This window comes from Mustelus asterias, chromosome 2 (assembly GCF_964213995.1).
Source record: "Mustelus asterias chromosome 2, sMusAst1.hap1.1, whole genome shotgun sequence".
NCBI lineage: Eukaryota > Metazoa > Chordata > Chondrichthyes > Carcharhiniformes > Triakidae > Mustelus > Mustelus asterias.
Window position 1 is genome coordinate 47,157,726 of NC_135802.1, and position 20,847 is coordinate 47,178,572.

A 20,847-nucleotide genomic window follows, 5' to 3' on the forward strand; every position below is an offset into this window, starting at 1 on the left:
GTGTCCTCCTCAGCTATATTCATGTCCCCTTGCGTGAACACCGAAGAGAAATATTGGTTCAATGCTTCACCAATCTCCTCCGGTTCCACACATAACTTCCCTCTGCATCTATAACTGGCCCTAAACTTGCCCTAACCAACCTTCTGTTCTTGACATACCTATAGAACGCCTTAGGATTCTCTTTAACCCTATCCGCCAAAGTCTTCTCATGTCCCCTTTTAGCCCTTCTAAGCTCGCTCTTCAACTCCCTCTTAGCCAATCTAAAGCTTTCTAGTGCACTACCCGAGTGCTCACGTCTCATCCGAACATAAGCCTCCTTTTTCTTTTTAACCAACAAAGAAACTTTTTTGGTGCACCACGGTTCCCTAGCCCTACCAATTCCTCCTTGCCTGACAGGGACATACCTATCACAGACTCGCAGTAGCTGCTCCTTGAAAAAACTCCACATGTCGGACGTTCCCAGTCCCTGTAATCTCCTAGTCCAACCTATGTTTCCTAATTCTCTCCTAATAGCCTCATAATTACCCTTCCCCCAGCTAAAACCACTGGCCCGAGGTTCATGCCTATCCCTTTCCATCACTAAGGTGAACGTAACCGAATTGTGGTCACTATCACCAAAATGCACACCAACTTCCAAGTCTAGCACCTGGTCTGGCTCATTTCCCAGCACCAGATCCAATATAGCCTCACCTCTAGTTGGCCTGTCTACATACTGAGTCAAAAAACCTTCCTGCATGCTTTGAACAAAAACTGACCCCTCTAACGAGCTAGAGCTATAACAATTCCAGTCAATATTAGTCAAGTTAAAATCCCCCATAACAATTGCCCTATTACTTTCACTCCTAAGCAGGATTGACTCCGCAATCCTTTCCTCGACCTCTCTAGAACTTTTAGGAGGTCTATAAAAGACTCCCAACAGGGTGACCTCTCCTCTCCTATTTCTAATCTCCGCCCATACTACCTCAACAGATAAGTCCTCATCAAACCTCCTCTCTGACACTGTGATACAATCTCTGACCAATAATGCTACCCCTCCCCCTCTTCTACCTCCTTCCCTACTTCGACTAAAACATTTGAACCCCGGGACCTGCAGCATCCATTCCTGCCCCTTTACCTTGTTCTACAATATACTGCACAAAGAATCTAAAAGTTCTCCACATTAATGAGAAATGTCATCTCAAATAATTACTCATTATGTCTCAATTTTGCACTTGCCATGGCTTCAAATCTTTCTGACAGGCCTTTTACTTAATTACAATCAGAGGTTTATTAAGCTGCTCTGTCTGATAAAGGCAGACTTATTTCCCAAAGAACACAGGAACATAACATATGAAATGTTCAGCCAGAAAGCTTGTAGCGAAGGTTTGGTAATCTCAGGTAAGGTACACAGTGCCACCCATGCCTAGGACTTCCTTGGAATGCCTAACAAGCAACCAATCTTAAAAATAGTGGTGGTAGTAGGATATTTTTTATTTTGATGGTGTAAAATGGGCAAAAGCAATTCAGCCAACAGTTATCTGAGTTTCATATCTGGTTACTGATGGAATCACTAGAAATGTGTATTGAGTGGCTGAGTTTAACTCATAGAATCCTACAGTGCAGAAAGAGGCCACTCGGCCCATCGAGTCTGCACCAGCCACAATCCCACCCAGGCCCCATCCCCATGCATTTAACCTAGCTGGTCCTCCTGACACTAAGGGGCAATTTAGAATGGCCAATCCACCTAACCCGCACATCTGTGGGAGGAAACCAGAGCACCCGGAGGAAACCCACGCAGACACAGGAAGAATGAGCAAACTCCACACACAGTGACCCAAGCCGGGAATTGAACCTGGGCCCCTGGCACTGAGGCAGCAGTGCTAACCACTGTGCTACCGTGCCACCCCAGTTGATAGTGCCTGTTTTGCACCATAGCCCTAACTCAAGATTACTCCGCAGTTGTGGAATTGGCCATTACAGAACCCACCTGACATTTATACCCATTGAAGTCAATGGGAAATCTGGCAGTTCCTGCAACTGGTGACTGATCAGCCCTAGAACGACTAGCCTTGAAAAAGCTAGATACTATCCTGATTGTTATGTCAGGATCATACCAGCTGACATCTTGCAGCGCTGATCCCACAGGGTTTACAGGGTTAATGGGACTGTATTAAATTTGCATTGGCCAGTTGGGTGCAAGTGTTTGTGCAGGTTCATTTCTGATGCAAGTCTACCTCATGCAGGGAGAACCATTGCCCAACCATTTTTCCCAGAACTAGCTGTATTAACTGACCCGATGTTGAAGCCAGCTGACTTAAAATGGGGACTTACTGCATATAAAGCAAATATATAGAGAATAATGTATCTAATGTATCTAAGTTCTCAGATTATAAAAAGATAAGTGGGAATGCAAGCTGTGCGGAAGACAAAGTGGCTGCAAAGAGATTTGGACAGGTTAAGTGAGTGGCAACAAGGTGATAGATGGGTTATAATTTGGGAAAGTGTAAGGTTATTTAGTTTGGTTCTCAGAACAGAAAATAGAATATTTTCAAGAGTTTGAAATTTGTAAATGATGTTTCAAGAGACTTGGGTGTACTCATATAAGGAAAATAGAAAGTTAGCATGCAGGTACAGCCGGCAATCAGGAAGGCAAATGGTATGTTGGCCCTTTTTGTGAAGGGATTAGGATGCAAGAATAAAGAAATCTTGCTCACAGGGCTTTGAGACCATAGCCAGGATATTGTGTGTAATTTGCTCTCCATATCAAGGGAGGATATGGTTACATTAGAGGCAGTACAGCAAAGGTTTACTTGGTTGGTCCCTATAGGATGAGGGGGTTGTCTTATGATGAGAAGTTTGGGTCGATATTCTCTCGAGTTTCGCAAAATGAGAGGTGATCTTATGGAAGCATACAAGATGCTGACAGGGCTTGACAGGGCAGACACCGAGAGGCTGTTTCCCCAGCTGGGGAATGTAGGGCTACAATCTCAGGAGAAGGGGCTGATCATTTAGGAGTGAGATGAGGAGAAATGTCTGCACTCAAAAGATTTTGAATCTTTGGAGTTCTCTACACCATAGGGTTGTAGATGCTCCATCATTGAATATATTTCGGGCTGAAATCGATTTTTGGTCTAACGAGGAATCGGGGGATATGGGGAGCAGGGGATGGGTAAGCAGAGTTGAAACCAAATATCAGTCATGGTCATGTTGAATGATAGTGCAGGCTCGACAAGTTGTATGGTCTATTTATGTTCCTCTATCTTATGTTATGTTCTAGCTCTACATTTGGAGAAAAATTCCAACATTGATTTCTTGATTGTTTCTAAGTTGGTTATACCTTGGGACTGAACGTTTAATTTAAAATAAAGTTGAGGAATGAATGGGATCATGTGACATGTTTGGAATTTTGCCTCAATAAATTTGGGTAGATTGGTTATTAAAGTTTATGGGGGCTCCGGGCTGTCTGACTGTGAAGAAGGTCCAATATGTTCACACCAAACATCTATGTTGATGGTGGATATGCCATTCGTCTCCAAGTCTCATAGGAAGGCGTTAGGCATATCACAATTTGTAAGCAGTTATATGTTAAACTATTTATTTAATTCCAAGATTCCAATAATAAAGTTGCGTCTAGAAGATAGCTAATTAGCATTCCTACCTGAATAGAAGGCACATAGGGCAGCACGGTGGCACAGTGGTTAGCACTGCTGCCTCTCTGTGCCAGGGACTGGGTTCAATTCCTGGCTTGAGTCACTGTCTGTGTGGAACTTGTACATTTTCACCGTGTCTGAATGGGTTTCCTCTGGATGTTCCAGTTCCCTCCCACAGTCCAAAGATGTGCTGGTTAGGTGCATTGGCTATGCTAAATTCTCCCTCGGTGTGCCCGAACAGGTGCCAGAGGGGGGCAACTAGGGGATTTTCACAATAACTTAATTACAGTGTGAATGTAAGCCTACTTGTGACTAATAAATAAATAAACTTTAACTTTATATTTGATTCACATTGCCAAGGAGTTGGACTTTGAAAGGGTAAGGGTCCATAGCAAACCATTGCAATATTGGCTTATAAGTTTCTCAAGATATCCTTGAACCTCACAGGTCAGAGTGTGAGATTCTGAGAGAGAGAGAAAGATCAAAGAGAGGCATTCCATCTCTATTGCTCACCATGCAGAGCGTGAGTGGGAGCTCACACTTGGATTGAAGAGGTCACATTTGTGAGGATTTAAACAAGGCTGGAAAGATTCGCCTAACTTTGGCAGGAGGGATGATACACCGGGGTAACTCTCACTGTTAAAGTCACTTCATGAATTAGATGTTATCCAGCTTGAAAATGGAGAAGGAAGCAAGCAACCAGGAGCTGGGAAGAGCTTTGGTCAATTTCCTGGAGAATGAAGTGGGAAAGAATATAACAATATGGGCGGCACGGTAGCACAGTGGTTAGCACTGCTGCTTCACAGCTCCAGGGTCCTGGGTTCGATTCCCGGCTCGGGTCACTGTCTGTGTGGAGTTTGCACATTCTCCTCGTGTCTGCGTGGGTTTCCTCCGGGTGCTCCGGTTTCCTCCCACAGTCCAAAGATGTGCGGGTTAGGTTGATTGGCCAGGTTAAAAAAAAAAATTGCCCCTTAGAGTCCTGGGATGTGTAGGTTAGAGGGATTAGCGGGTAAATATGTGGGGGTAGGGCCTGGGTGGGATTGTGGTCGGTGCAGACTCGATGGGCCGAATGGGCTCCTTCTGCACTGTAGGGTTTCTATGATTTCTATGAACAATGGAGGGGAGGATTTTAAAAGTTCAATGGTGGGGGGGGGGGGGGGCCGCTAATCACGTTAAAATGACATTAAAAATAGATGTAAATGACTAAACTGGTTGTTCCCGCCGGTTTTCAGCGTGGATAGACGGCGTCGGAAATCCGGCGCTAGGAGATGCGCGCACGGCGGGAACACATGCGTGAATCCTGCACATGCCCAGATGCAAGATTCTCCCATCATGCTGCGCTAAAATCATCCCCATGCTGTTCAAACATGTCAACTGATCCATCAAACCATTTCAGATTGGAGGATCAGTGTCAGATATTACTTCCACACACTGAACACACCTGATCCATGGTGGGGGACCAGTGGAATAATTCTATAAGCTAAACACAGGTTCAGTTTTGTTTAACATCAGACAGAGGAATTGGCTGGAGTATTGAGGAATCAACAAAAAAGGAAGCAGGCAGAGTGAAATTTCAAATAAAATTTGCTCGGTGTTTGATTTACCAGTCAGTATCTATCTGCTGAAGCAGAGGTAGAAATCCTGCGGTACCATTCAAAGAAGAACAAAAGCATTCCCTTGATGTCCAGGTCAATATTCAAGCCTCAACCAATATCATTAAAACACACTAATTGGCCATTTATGGTGCAACTTCAGGAACCTTGCAGTGTGAATATTGGCTGCTGCATATGCTTACATTATGATAGTGACTGCACTTCAAATGACCATCATTGACTGTGGAACATTTTGGGACATACTGTGGACATGAAAGTGCTAAATAAATGCAGGGTCATTCTTTCTTCTTTCCAGGAGAAATGCCTGCATGTGTCTTTTTTTTAATGGAACAAGCAGCCTTCATAAAGAAATAACTCATATTTATAATAACATCTTAGCCTACCTTACTAAACACTCGAAAAGTTTTACAACAATGAATTGATCATGATTTGAATAGCGACACTGAGTTTCAGGGTGTTCAACACTCATTCTTAAAAATAATGTATGCCGAAAAGATAATGATGTGGAAATGCCGGTGTTGGACTGAGGTGGGCACAATAAGAAGTCTCACAGCACCAGATTAAAGTCCAGCAGGTTTATTTGGAATCGTGAGCTTTCAGAGCATTGCTCCTTCATCAGGTGAGTGGAGAAGTAGGTTCACAAACACGGCATATATAGACAAAGACACAATTGCAAGATAATTGCAGATCGGGATGTGAAGAATGGTTGGACAGCGAGTCTTTACAGGTAATCAAGTCTTTACAGGTACAGACAATACAGGTAGAGAGAGGAATAATCACAGGTTAAAGAGGTGTGAATTGTCTCAGGCCATTCTTGATATCCAAGTTCCACATGTATGAGGATGGCCTCAACCAGGATCTTGGGTTCATGTCACACTATATGTAACCCCCACCATTTGGTCTGGGTTTGCAAAATCCTACTAACTGTCCTGGCTTGAGACAATTCACACCTCTTTAACCTGTGATTATCCCTCTCTCCACTCGCACTGTCTGTACCTGCAAAGACTTGATTACCTGTAAAGACTCGCTTTCCAACCATTCTTCACATCCCGATCTGCAATTATTTTGCAATTGTGTCTTTGTCTATATAGGCCATGTTTGTGAACTTACCTCTCCACTCACCTGATGAAGGAGCGGTGCTCCTGAAGCTCATGATTTCAAATAAACCTGTTGGACTTTAACCTGGCGTTGTGAGACTTCTTACTAAAAGATAATGATAATGGAATCAAGTGAAAATCAATTTTAAAAAGTCTTTATTAACGAATGTCCTGCTGTTTTATTGCTTTGATATAGGTAATATATTCTGTTCCATTATAGCTCAGTACCACCAGCTGACAGATACATTCTTGCAGGACCGTTCTCTGGTCCCATCATCTTCTGAAAATGCTCACTCGCAAGCACTTTCTGGATCCAGTTAAAACTGTATTGTACTTTAGATACGTGTGAGCATTACTTCCTCATTGAGAGAGTTCCATCGTACATATTTTAGTTATACATATTTTATGATCCACAGCAAAATATTTTATAACCACCATCATGAATCTTAATGCAGAGTATGCTACTTTGCAACAATAAATTATTTTCACCATACCCTCATGCTTCAAGAGCAATGAAATCCATTTTAATGAGGATGGAATGCAGTTTCATTTCAATAAAGTTTTCAAGACCAGCACCTGGTTTATTGATAACATTAATCTAATTGTTCATGGAAGTTAATGGTTCTGTTTTCTGTGTAGAACTTGCGTCACTTTCCCAGCACAACTCAAAGAAAAATAGGAGAGTTCCTCCAATGTCCTAGTCAACATCAATCCTACCAGCAACACCACTACAGCAGCTCATCTGGTTTCATGCTGTATTTGAGTTCTTGCTGAGTATAAATTCACCGTTGTTTTCCTATAAATCACAACAGTTCAAAACCTATTTGGGAAGTATAAGTCCCTTATATTTTCAGGAGGAAAAGCCTGTGTTTTGTATTGGGATGAAGGTCTTTCCAGGATATGATTTCTGGGAAAACACCTGGCTTCCAATAAATGATCATGTGGCCAGTTTGCCTGGGAGATGAAGAATAGAGGGGAAAATGTCAACTTCAGTTAATCATAGGAATGTTGTTCTACATTCGAGCAGTTTAAGTTTTAGGTTTGAGAACAAGATGGGGCTACTGATAAAATAAACATCTCTGTTTTGCAGAGCCAAGTTGAAACTATGCATGTTTGAAAGAAATAAGTGAAATCTCTTGTTAACTGAAGGATTCCTAAAATTCTGTTTCAGCCAAGTCATGTGTGTATGAGAGAGGAAGTTTAAGATTTAAAACCCCAGAGATAAAGAATATTGGAACCAGAGAGTTCTGACTTGAGGTTAGTGACGCCTGTGTTGAATGGGGAGTTTACAACAGTTGGTAGAGATTTGAAGGGAAAACCTTGGTCGGTGTAAGGGGAAGGTCCATGAAATCTCTGCCCTTATACAAATCTTTGAAGCACTACCTAGAACAAGTAATTGATCTTCCAACGTTTGATAATTATCTGGTATGAGTTTATTTGGGATTTAAGTCTAATCATTGTCAAAGGAAATGTGATTTAAAGAGTTTGAATTGGACTTTCAGTAACTGAGCTCATTATACCTCTATTATTTTTAACATAACTGATGATTTAAGATGGTATTATTTGTTCTTGATTTTTGGGTAGTAACAGCCCTAACGCCCCTTCACTTCCCTACAGCAAGTGCAGGAGATATAGTGCCTGTCCTTTCATCTCCCCCATTCTCACTGTCCAAGGCCTCAAACAGCCCTTCCAACTGAACCAGCAATTTACTTTTAGATCTTGCAATTTAGTACGCCGCATTCACAGTTCACTCTGTGGTCTCCTCTACATTGGGCAGACCAAACGTAGGCTGGGAGAACAACTGTGTTCAGTCCGCAAGCGTGACCCTGAGCTTCAAGTTGCTTGTCATTCTAATTCTCCATCTTGCTCCCATGCAGACCTTCCTATCCATGGCCTCATACTGTATTCCAGCAAGGCTAAAAGCAATCTCAAAGAACAGCAAACCTACCTTTCAACTCAGCACTTTACAACCTTCTGGACTCAATGTTGAATTCAACAGCTTTAGATCATAACCTTAAAATTAAAAAAGTTAAAGTTTATTTATTAGTCACAAGTAAGGCTTACATTAACACTGCAATGCAGTTACTGTGAAATTCCCTTGGTTGCCACAGTCCGGTGCCTGCTCGGGTCAATGCACCTAACCAGCACGTCTTTCAGAATGTGGGAGGAAACCGGAGCGCCCGGAGGAAACCCATGCAGACACGGGGAGAACGTGCAAACTCCACACAGACAGTGACCCAAGCCAGGAATCGAACCCAGGTCACTGGCGCTGTGAGGCAGCAGTGCTAACCACTGTGCTGCCATGCCGCCCCTCTGCCTTCATCTTTCACTACGTGTTTTTCTTTGTCTTTTTGTTATAGAACAGTACAGCACAGAACAGGCCCTTTGGCCCACGATGTTGTGCCGAGCTTTATCTGAAACCAAGATCAAGCTACCCCACTCCCTATCATCCTGGTGTGCTCCATGTGCCTATCCAATAACCGCTTAAATGTTCCTAGAGTGTCTGACTCCACTATCACTGCAGGCAGTCCATTCCACACCCCAACCACTCTCTGCGTAAAGAACCTACCTCTGATATCCTTCCTATATCTCCCACCATGAACCCTATAGTTATGCCCCCTTGTAATAGCTCCATCCACCCGAGGAAATAGTCTTTGAACATTCACTCTATCTATCCCCTTCATCATTTTATAAACCTCTATTAAGTCTCCCCTCAGCCTCCTCCGCTCCAGAGAGAACAGCCCCAGCTCCCTCAACCTTTCCTCATAAGACCTACCCTCCAAACCAGGCAGCATCCTGGTAAATCTCCTCTGCACTCTTTCCAGCGCTTCCACATCCTTCTTATAGTGAGGTGACCAGAACTGCACACAATATTCCAAATGTGGTCTCACCAAGGTCCTGTACAGTTGCAGCATAACCTCACGGCTCTTAAACTCCAACCCCCTGTTAATAAAAGCTAACACACTATAGGCCTTCTTCACAGCTCTATCCACTTGAGTGGCAACCTTTAGAGATCTGTGGATATGGACCCCAAGATCTCTCTGTTCCTCCACAGTCTTCAGAACCCTACCTTTGACCCTGTAATCCACCTTTAAATTAGTCCTACCAAAATGAATCACCTCACATTTATCAGGGTTAAACTCCATTTGCCATTTTTCAGCCCAGCTTTGCATCCTATCTATGTCTCTTTGCAGCCTACAACAGCCCTCCACCTCATCCACTACTCCACCAATCTTGGTGTCATCAGCAAATTTACTGATCCACCCTTCAGCCTCCTCCTCTAAGTCATTAATAAAAATCACAAAGAGCAGAGGACCAAGCACTGATCCCTGCGGCAAATGTTATGAAGCCATTTGTGCCTCAGCTAGACATAACTTTTTGTTTCTTTACTATACCCATTACAACCCTCCTTGACTGTTGCATCATAAATTTTTTTGGTATTTAATCTTCCCTGCCCTCCACATTATCATAGAGTTTACCTTTGTTCTTCCTGCACCCCCTCCCAGTGTATAAACATTTAGCTGGTGCAGACACGATGAGCTCATTGGTCTCCTTCTACATCGGAAAAATTCTGTGATTTCTACCTTCCTTCCAGGTCTGATAAAAGGTTATTGATCTAAAACATTTACTTTGTTTCTCTCCACAGATGTTGCCTGACCTGCTGAGTATTTCCTGCATTTTGTTTGTTTTTATTTCAGATTTCCAGCAAGCCCATGATTTTGTTTTAGTCTCACTTTATGCGCTGGAGTTAATAGTTGCAGGAAAAAAAAACACTGGACAAACTTTGTAACTGGATCAGGACTGAATAATTAATATCCCATGTCTAAAATGGAGGTGGTGTGAAGCATTGGTCCAGATCTTCCGCAAAGCAGCAAACAACAGCGAACTTCAGCTCTCAGAGTTGGAGACTTTTGCAGTGGGGTCCCGGGGAACAGGGGGTTTGCCTATCAGACGTTCAAGCTTCCCGGGCAGTTTCCACGGAGATCAGCATGTCAGGACTTAGGTGGGGTCCTGGCGGACATCTTGGGTTGTACTTCTGGCTCCGATGGTCTGAAGACAAGCAGATCTTGGCCATTACCTACTGCTGCCATTAATGAAATAGCCATCATCCAAAACTTGGACAGAACAATAACTGAAAGGAATATTTTGATCCTGAATACTCCACTGATGACACCAAAGAATGACTGTAGGTGCCTGTGGAGCACTCCCTCTCTCACATATATATGACTAATTCTTGTCCCATTCTTTTGTCTTCTGGGGCCTTCACACATACAGCAATTGTCGACAGACCTACATGAGGACAGTTCATCAGAGGACCTTATTTTTCTGAGGCTACACCATCACAAGACATACAGCCGTGCACCAACTCGCACTTCAACATTACACGTGTTCCTTCGCAAAGTGAGCACGAGAAGATATTGGTGGTGGGGAGAGTGGTTGACAGTCCATGTCAAGGGTTGCAATCCTCTCCACACTCTACTTAGCTGAAGATTGATGTGGAGCCCTGGGGGCTACTCTTGAGGAGGAGAATGCTAGATGTGCATCAGCAACTTAGCCGGGTACTGATAGACATGACATGCACATTCGCCACAATGCAAGAGAGGATGGAGGAACCCAACTCGATTACCAGTGGACTGGTGGTGCAGGGATTTGCGAGAATTTCCTTATAAACCTCAATTGTACTAACATGAGGGGAGAATATGGGAGATTGGTCAGGAGTGCGTCGGAATCGTCAAGTCTAGAGGGTTTTGACAGCAAATGAGCAGAGGCCAGACAGAGTCTGGCGATGTTACAGATAATTTCTTAGTTGTGAAATGCTTTGGGGTGTCCAAAGAATAAAGGCAATAAATACTAACTGGTTTATCCCTTTTTGAGCAGAGAGGTTACATTGGCAACCACCCACTACTGTAGCACAATTTGCATATCTGAGGTTTCATAAAATTCCTACAGTACAGAGTCTGCACCAACTCTCTCAGACAGAGTACCTTACCTAGGCCCTTCCTCCACCCTATCCCCATATATTTCCCATGGATAATCCATCTAATCTACACATTTGGAACACTAAGGAACAATTTAACATGGCCAATACACCTAATCTGCACATCTTTGGACTGTTGGAGGAAACCCACATGGACACGGGGAGAACATGCAAATTCCACACAGACAGTCACCCAAGGCCGGAATTGAATCCCGGTCTCTAGCGCTGTGAGGCAGGAGTGCTAACCACTGTGCCACCGTGCCATCCTTGCTTGTGAGATTGTCAGAAACACTGTTATTTCCTCTCCGATTGCCCTCAAAATCCTCGGATGAACATCAAATGTTCAATTTGTAAGAAACAATGCCTTAACAGTGGGCTGTGGGAATATTAGTATTTGAATATTTAACACGTGGAGTTCCACTGTCAATTATTTTAACACGAATGCTAACAGTCCCATTAAAATCATCAGAAAAGGAGTTGATGTCAGGTTAATTCTACATTCAGACAAATTGGGACGGCACGGTGGCACAGTGGTTAGTGTTGCTGCCTCATAGCGCCAGGGTTCAATTCCTAGCTTGGGTCACCATCTGTGTGGAGTTTGCACATTCTCCTCGTGTCTGCGTGGGTTTCCTCCGGGTGCTCCGGTTTCCTCCCACAGTCTGAAAGATGTGCTGGTTAGGTGCATTGACCCAAACAGGCGGCGGAGTATGATGACAAGGAGAATTTCACAGTAACTTCATTGCAGTGTTGATGTGAACCTTACTTGTGACTAATAAATAAAACTTTAACTTGTAAAAATGTTTTGACGAGCCTGCAATGTAATGGAATGGTTACTGAGCTGTTACTCTGCTGTCAAGTTCTGAATGTTGTGGAGGGAGGACGTCTTATGAAATGTCCCGGTAAATCTTGATCGACAGGCTGTGCCTAAGGTAGAAATGGAGATTTGGAGTATTCTCTCCTTTCTGTGCTCTGATTTTGAGCAATTCTGTTCTGCTCTCCTCCCCAGCAGAAAATGGCTAATATCAGCACAGGCAACTGTGTTTACCTGTACTTACTGTGGTTAGCACTGCTGCCTCACAGTGCCAGGGACCTGGGTTCGATTCCCGGCTTGGGTCACAGTCTGTGTGGAGTTTGCACATTCTCCCCGTGTCTGCGTGGGTTTCCTCCGGGCGCTCCGGTTTCCTCCCACACTCCAAAGATGTGCTGGTTAGGTGCATCGGCCACGTTAAATTCTCCCACTGCGTACCCGAACAGGCGTCGGAGTGTGGCGACTAGGGATTTTCACAGTAACGTCATTGCAGTATGAATGTAAACCTACTTGGGGCTAATAAATAAATAAACTTTAACTTTAACTGTGTAGTGAATTCTAAGACTGGTTGGTTTGGAAAACGGACTGATTGAGAAGAGTAGATGTTTGATTCTATTAACTGGAAAACTGATCTTGTATAAAACTTTAGAACTGCTTGATTTTAACTGATTTATTCCATCAAATCCTTATTCTTTTGTTGCTGTGTGCTTTTTATCTTCCTAAATAATGTCTGGTGGTATCCGAACTGGGAAATGAGAATGGGGCCCAACAGTATCAGAAGGCCATGAACCCTTGTTATAAATTTAGAAAATCACCTTATTTGTTTTCTCCATTACTGCCTTCACCATGTCTTTTTCTTCTGACATTCCACATCTACCGTAATGAATTTTCCAGATACCGAGATCTAAAGCTCAATTGAAGATGCAACTTTCAAACAAATAAATACAGACCATTGAGTAATTCCATCAGGAAAATGTCTGTGCTGATTCTTGTTTAGATTAGACAAACGGTTAGAGTCCAGCAGAAAGAAAAATGCCTCTGTTGCTACTGATTGGACTTACGATTTCCTGAGACGTTGAGTGAATATTTTCGTGCGGCCCATATCAAGGAAAAGTTGATTTCCAATTGCTCTTGAGGAACAGACATCCCGGAATTTAAAACTTTAGTTCGGAAAAGTACCAGGGAGAAAAAAGAATGGATTGTAGCAGAGTGTCCCAACAAATCATCTCTGGCTTAATAACAGCAATAACTTATCATAGAATAAAGTCATAAAATCCCTACAGTGCAGAAGCAAGCCATTTGGCCCAGCAAGCCTGCACCGACAACAATCCCACCCAGGCCTTACCCCTGTAACTCCACATTTTTACCTCTCTAATCCCCCTGTCACTAGGGTTAATTTAACATGGCTAATCAACCTAACCCGCACATCTTTAGGCTGTGGGAGGAAACCGGAGACCTCAGAGGAAGCCCACACAGACACGGGGAGGATGTGCAAACCCTACGCATTTTAGAGAACAGGTGGAAATTTAGGGACATATTTCCAGAGCTTAAGGCCCTGGGATTTGAAGGTACAGCTAACAGAGGCAAATCAAATAAAGTAGGGCTTGTGCAAAATACCAGGATTGGAACAGCACAGATATCTTGGCGCTGTAAGGCTGGGGGAGGGTAGAGAGTCAGGGAGGGTGAGGCCATTGAGGTCATTGAATCAGGAGAATACTCAGTCATTCCCTGCCTAAGGAATATGATCATTCTGTGTCCGGTTTGGGAGAGCTATTGAAGCAACACCCTAATACTGTGATGTTCGCAGTGCACATCTCTCAGACAACATCACAGATTCTGCCATCACTCGCCTGTGTATGCCTTATCTCAGGTCAAACAAGGCCATGAAATGCATTTGCTAATTTTTGTCTTCAGGGAAAAAGTGCGAAGCAGATTATCCAATCATCAGCGATGGCAAATCCCAGTCTGCTCGACTTGTTTCACATGACATTAAGATAGGACTGAGCACAAAGGACATATCAAAGGCTAAGGCCTGACAATATCTGACTATAGCACAGACAACCTGTGTATCAAAAGGTTATTATTCCAGCCAAGCTATTCTAGCACAGCTATGACACTGACATCTACCCAGCAATATATACATTTCCAGATCAGCAAACAACATGACAAATTTAATCCCAGCCAATTAACACTGAAACATCATCCTCCCAACTACAAGAAGCAGTGAAACAAACCTTTACAGCAACATCCACTCATCAAAACCTGCTTAGCAATGTGCAGAACCCAGCAGTGCCACCCAGACCTCATCAGAACCTTGTTCCAGGCATTGGCACAAAGGCCAGATGGCAGAGCAGAGGTAGGATACTCCTGTTATCAGATCGGAATACGACTTAATCTCCCATTCAGCTCATGGACAATAATAGTAGTGCACACAACCCCAACAGCAGCAAGGCAACTGTTTTTTTTTTATATTCATTCGTGGGACATGCTGGCTGGCCAGCATTTATTGCCCATCCCAGGTTGCCCTTGGAGGGCAATTGAGAGTCAACCACATTGCTGTGGCCCTGGAGTCACATGTGGGCCAGATCGGGTAAGGACGGCAGATTTCCTTTCCTAAAGGACATTAGTGAACCAGATGGGTTTTTCCAACAATCGACAATGGTTTCATGGTCATCGGTAGATTCTTAATTCCCGTTTTTAAAAAAATTGAATTCAAATACCACTATCTGCCGTGGCGGGATTCGAACCTGGATCCCCAGAACATTAGCTGAGTTTCTGCATTAATAGTCTTGCAACAATACCACTAGGCCATTGCCTCCCCCATAGAGGCACCATTGTTATTGGAGCCAATTCAAAATCATTCTCTACATTCAAAGTGTATCTTGATAGACACATGAATGGGAGGTAAACAGAGGGATAGAACGTGTATCAACACAGGCTTGGTGAGCCAAAGAGCCTGTTCCTGTGCTGTATTGTTCTTTGTTCTTCTTTGTACTTCCCTCCCAAATATAATGAACATTTTCTCACAAAGATACCTTCACTGCTTTCCTCCCTCAGCTTCTGCATTGAACAAGTTATTGGGGGGAATTTTCCCGTCCCTCCTGCCACGGAAATCGTAGCAGGCGGGGAGCGGACCATGCAAAGGTCTATTGACCTTGGGCTGGATTTTCCAGTATTGGAGCAAGCGTGGCTGGAAAACCCCATCCATCATCTCCAGTGATTTCGTGCTGTGTGCAGCAGTCCCAGCATCTGACAATATGGGCTGTCTATGTATCAGCATTGCTTTGTTTCCATTGCATTTAAAAAGGGGATCTATCAACTCTCACCCCGATAACAATGTAACCACATTTAAGTTGTGCCCATGATAAAAGCAAAGGGTAAAATATGTTTCAATCAGCAGTGTGTTTCCTCACCTTAATCCACTCTCCTTTGTGCAGCTTACAGCCAAACACAACACATAGTCCTTAATGATACACAGCCACTAATCTCTGTCAGTTGATCACCAACATGGCCACCCCATGGCTGTTTTAAACCTGCTCCTATCAAAGATTGGCCCAGTGTTAATTAAGCGCTAACCACATGAGTTCTGAGCATGCTTGATGGGATAAATCCCTGCACTGATTAAATGTCAAAGCCCCTGACTGAGTTGATCAATGTCGGCCAGACCAGTTAATGATGGCAGATTTCCTTCCCGAAAAGACATTAGTGAACCAGTTGGGTTTTTATGGCAATCGATGATTGTTGTCATGGCCACCATTACTGAGACCAGCTTTCAATTCCATATTTATTAACTGAATTCAAATTCAACCAATTGCCTCAGTTGGAGTTGGAACCCGTATCCCAAGAGCATTAGCCTAGGCCTCAGGATTAATAGTCCAGTGACATAGAACATAGAACATAGAACAGTACAGCACAGAACAGGCCCTTCGGCCCACGATGTTGTGCCGAGCTTTATCTGAAATCAAGATCAAGTTATCCCACTCCCTATCATCCTGGTGTGCTCCATGTGCCTATCCAATAACCGCTTAAATGTGCCTAAAGTGTCTGACTCCACTATCACTGCAGGCAGTCCATTCCACACCCCAACCACTCTCTGCGTAAAGAACCTACCTCTGATATCCTTCCTGTATCTCCCACCACGAACCCTATAGTTATGCCCCCTTGTAATAGCTCCATACACCCGAGGAAATAGTCTTTGAATGTTCACTCTATCTATCCCCTTCATCATTTTATAAACCTCTATTAAGTCTCCCCTCAGCCTCCTCCGCTCCAGAGAGAACAGCCCTAGCTCCCTCAACCTTTCCTCATAAGACCTACCCTCCAAACCAGGCAGCATCCTGGTAAATCTCCTCTGCACTCTTTCCAGCGCTTCCACATCCTTCTTATAGTGAGGTGACCAGAACTGCACGCAATATTCCAAATGTGGTCTCACCAAGGTCCTGTACAGTTGCAGCATAACCCCACGGCTCTTAAACTCCAACCCCCTGTTAATAAAAGCTAACACACTATAGGCCTTCTTCACAGCTCTATCCACTTGAGTGGCAACCTTTAGAGATCTGTGGATGTAGACCCCAAGATCTCTCTGTTCCTCCACAGTCTTCAGAACCCTACCTTTGACCCTGTAATCCACATTTAAATTAGTCCTACCAAAATGAATCACCTCACATTTATCAGGGTTAAACTCCATTTGCCATTTTTCAGCCCAGCTTTGCATCCTATCTATGTCTCTTTGCAGCCTACAACAGCACTCCACCTCATCCACTACTCCACCAATCTTGGTGTCATCTGCAAATTTACTGATCCACCCTTCAGCCCCCTCCTCTAAGTCATTTATAAAAATCACAAAGAGCAGAGGACCAAGCACTGATCCCTGCGGCACTCCGCTAGCAACCTGCCTCCAATCCGAAAATTTTCCATCCACCACCACCCTCTGTCTTCGATCAGACAGCCAGTTACCTATCCAATCGGCCAACTTTCCCTCTATCCCACACCTCCTCACTTTCATCATAAGCCGACCATGGGGGACCTTATCAAACGCCTTACTAAAATCCATGTATATGACATCAACTGCCCGACCTTCATCAACACACTTAGTTACCTCCTCAAAAAATTCTATCAAATTTGTGAGGCACGACTTGCCCTTCACGAATCCGTGCTGACTATCCCGGATTAATCCGCATCTTTCTAAATGGTCGTAAATCCCATCTCTAAGGACCTGTTCCATCAATTTACCAACCACCGAAGTAAGACTAACCGGTCTATAATTACCAGGGTCATTTCTATTCCCTTTCTTAAACAGAGGAACAACATTCGCCATTCTCCAGTCCTCTGGCACCATCCCCGTGGACAGCGAGGACCCAAAGATCAAAGCCAAAGGCTCTGCAATCTCATCCCTTGCCTCCCAAAGAATCCTAGGATATATTTCATCAGGCCCAGGGGATTTATCGACCTTCAGTTTATTCAAAACTGCCAGGACATCCTCCCTCCGAACATCTATTTCCTCCAGCCTATTAGCCTGTAACACCTTCTCTTCCTCAAAAACATGGCCCCTCTCCTTGGTGAACACTGAAGAAAGGTATTCATTCATCACCTCGCCTATCTCTACTGACTCCATACACAAGTTCCCACTACTGTCCTTGACCGGCCCTAACCTCACCCTGGTCATTCTTTTATTCCTCACATAAGAGTAAAAAGCCTTGGGGTTTTCCTTGATCCGACCCGCCAAGGACTTCTCGTGTCCCCTCCTAGCTCTCCTAAGCCCCTTTTTACCATCATGCCACCAACTTCCCCCTCACCATCACCCCCTCACCCCCACAAGACCCCTGCCCCACCTTGTTCAGCAGCTCTCATACCACCCCTCCTCACTGCCCGCTGTCCCAGATTTTCTCTCTGTGAGTCTGAGGGACTAAAATGGGATCACACCAGGAAAAGCATTTGGGAAGATAGAAAAACACGCCATTTGGCCCAAGCAGTCCAGTCAGCATTTATGCTCCACACAAGCCTACTAATATTAACTTTTTCCTCTCATCATATTTAAAAAGGCATTTTTGAGAAACATATCTTTGTGAAATGGAAAAACACAAGGGGCTGAATTCTCCCGTTTTGAGGTATAAGTGCCCATGCTGAATGGGAAAGCAGGAGTCTTTTACGCTGACAGTGTCTGTCAGGTGGAATTCACCCAGCTGAAAGATGCAAATTAGGTCATTCCGGGAACTCGCCGGCCAGAGCCGCTGTTCAGAGATCGGGGTGCTCCCAATCTCCGAGCTTGGAGACAGGCACCCCTCCCCTACAAACTGAAATGGTGCTCCCCCGCCACTGACCAGGGGAGCACCACCAACCCCTCACCAAAGAGAGCCATCCTCCCCCCACTCACAGATAACAGGTAACTTCCGTTTAAGATTTATTATAAATAAATCTAGCCAATGTAAAATTAAAAATCACCCACCGGTTCAACAAATCATTCGAGAACATTTCATTTTAAGTTTGACATCAAATTAATGAATGGGATGATGTAATGCAAATACTGATCAACATGTGTCAAGTGTTATCGAGGATTTTCCTCATAGAATCATAGAAACCCTACAGTGCAGAAGGAGGCCATTCGGCCCATCGAGTCTGCACCGACCACAATCCCACCCAGGCCCTACCCCCACATATTTACCCACTAATCCCTCTAACCTACGCATCCCAGGACTCTAAGGGGCAATTTTTTTTAACCTGGCCAATCAACCTAACCACCTCCTTCAAAATTCTTGTGTTCACTCAGACTGGTTACAGCCCTCCAAGTATCCCAAGTAGTTGATCATTTGTCAATGACTGAACCTGGACAGTGAGGGCTGGCAAGTCATTTGCAAAGGGTGTCATAGTTAATTTATTCCAAAATCCATGCCTGCACTCTTTACAGCAGCTTCTTTATAAAGTCATTGGATAATGATAAGTGGATAGAATGCAGATTTATCTCCTTCAGCACACCTTCTTTCCCAACTCTTGGACATTGAAGCCAAGTATCATAGAATCATCATAGAATTATACAGTGCACAAGAGGCCCTTTGGTCTATCGAGTCTGCACCAACATACGAGAAGCACCTGACATCCCACTTAATCCCATTTAACAACACTTGGCTCATAGTCTTGGTACACTAGCTGTGCTGAAGGAAGTTTGGATTTTCCATCAACAGGGGGAGAGGGTGAGGCCTAAGCTCACCAGAAGCCAGCAGTTTGCAGCAGAGGACGCCATTGCGCATGTGCAGATCTGTCACTTACCTGCCCCCAGTTACTGCTGGCTTTCACAGCTGATTCCTGTCCCCCTGCTATTGCTGCCATCCGTAGCTGATCTTCCCTCCCCACACAGACTGATTGCCCACTGCTCTTCCCCTGCACAGACCAGCCGATTGTCAGTTGCAGATTGTGCAGCGTCCCCATTGATGGGGACCACACATGATCCTTGATAGTGAGGGCCTTCACTGACAAGGCAGCAAAGGCAAGTGAGCCCGGACAATTCCATCCTGGGTTCACGAACAATATTTTTAATAATTTAATTTGATTTGATTCATCATCGTCACATGTATCAACATACAGTGAAAAGTATTGTTTCTTGCGCACTATACAGACAAAGCATACCATTCATAGAGAAGGAAGCAAGAGAGTGCAGAATGTAGTGTTACAGTCATAGCTAGGGTGTAGAGAAAGATCAACTTAATGCAAGGTAGGTCCATTCAAAAGTCTGATGGCAGCAGGGAAGAAACTGTTCTTGAGTCGGTTGGTACGTGACCTCAGACTTTTGTATCTTTTTCCCGAAGGAAGAAGGTGGAAGAGAGAATATCCAGGGTGCGTGGGGTCCTTAGTTATGCTGGCTGCTTTTCCAAGGCAGCAGGAAGTGTAGACAGAGTCAATGGATGGGAGGCTGGTTTGCGTGATGGACTGGGCTACATTCACGACCTTTTGTAGTTTCTCACGGTCTTGGGCAGAGCAGGAGCCATACCAAGCAGAGTGATGGTCCCGGTTTCGGCAGCATTTTCCTGGTCTCTGGGGGTCTGCAGAGAGAAGGCCCTGCTTCTAGGGCATTTTCCTGTGCATGGGAGCCGGTATAGGGAAATCTCCAGCCATGGAACTGCAGCACCAGCTGCAAGTCCCACATGGTCAGCTCTTCCGAATCAATTTCGGGTCGGGTGTCTCCAGGGTCCTAAGGATTGCCAAATCTGTAAGAGATTGAATTAGAGCAATGTTAGAGAGTTTAAAAGAGTTAGAATGAAGTTTTAGAAGCATAGAACGAGAGTAAAAGAATTAGAAGGTATGCTGGACACAGCTTGCAAGAAATCACCTCGCTCCGGCGCCATCCTGAGAAAAAATAATAACAATTTTCAGGCGCAACACTGATCTCGCCCGATATCTGGCGCTGGTAAGATCGCGAGAGGCGAGAAATTGGGCGCGAACCCAATTTTTCAGCTCTCTCATCATCTTCCTGGCTCGCCCTGCCAATCAACCAGTGAGGCAAGATGGTAAGATGACCTCCTTGCTCTTTATCAATTTTTAAACCCTTCAAATGTCTGAAATACTTCACCTTTCAGCATGACCTTGGCAGAATCTTCATTCATAGAATCTTCATAGATGCAAAATATTAATTTAGCATCAAAGGGTCACAGAATTGTCACAGCGCAGAGGAGGCCAATTGACCCACTGTGTCTGCACTAGCTCTCCGAATGAGCAACTCACCCATTGCCAT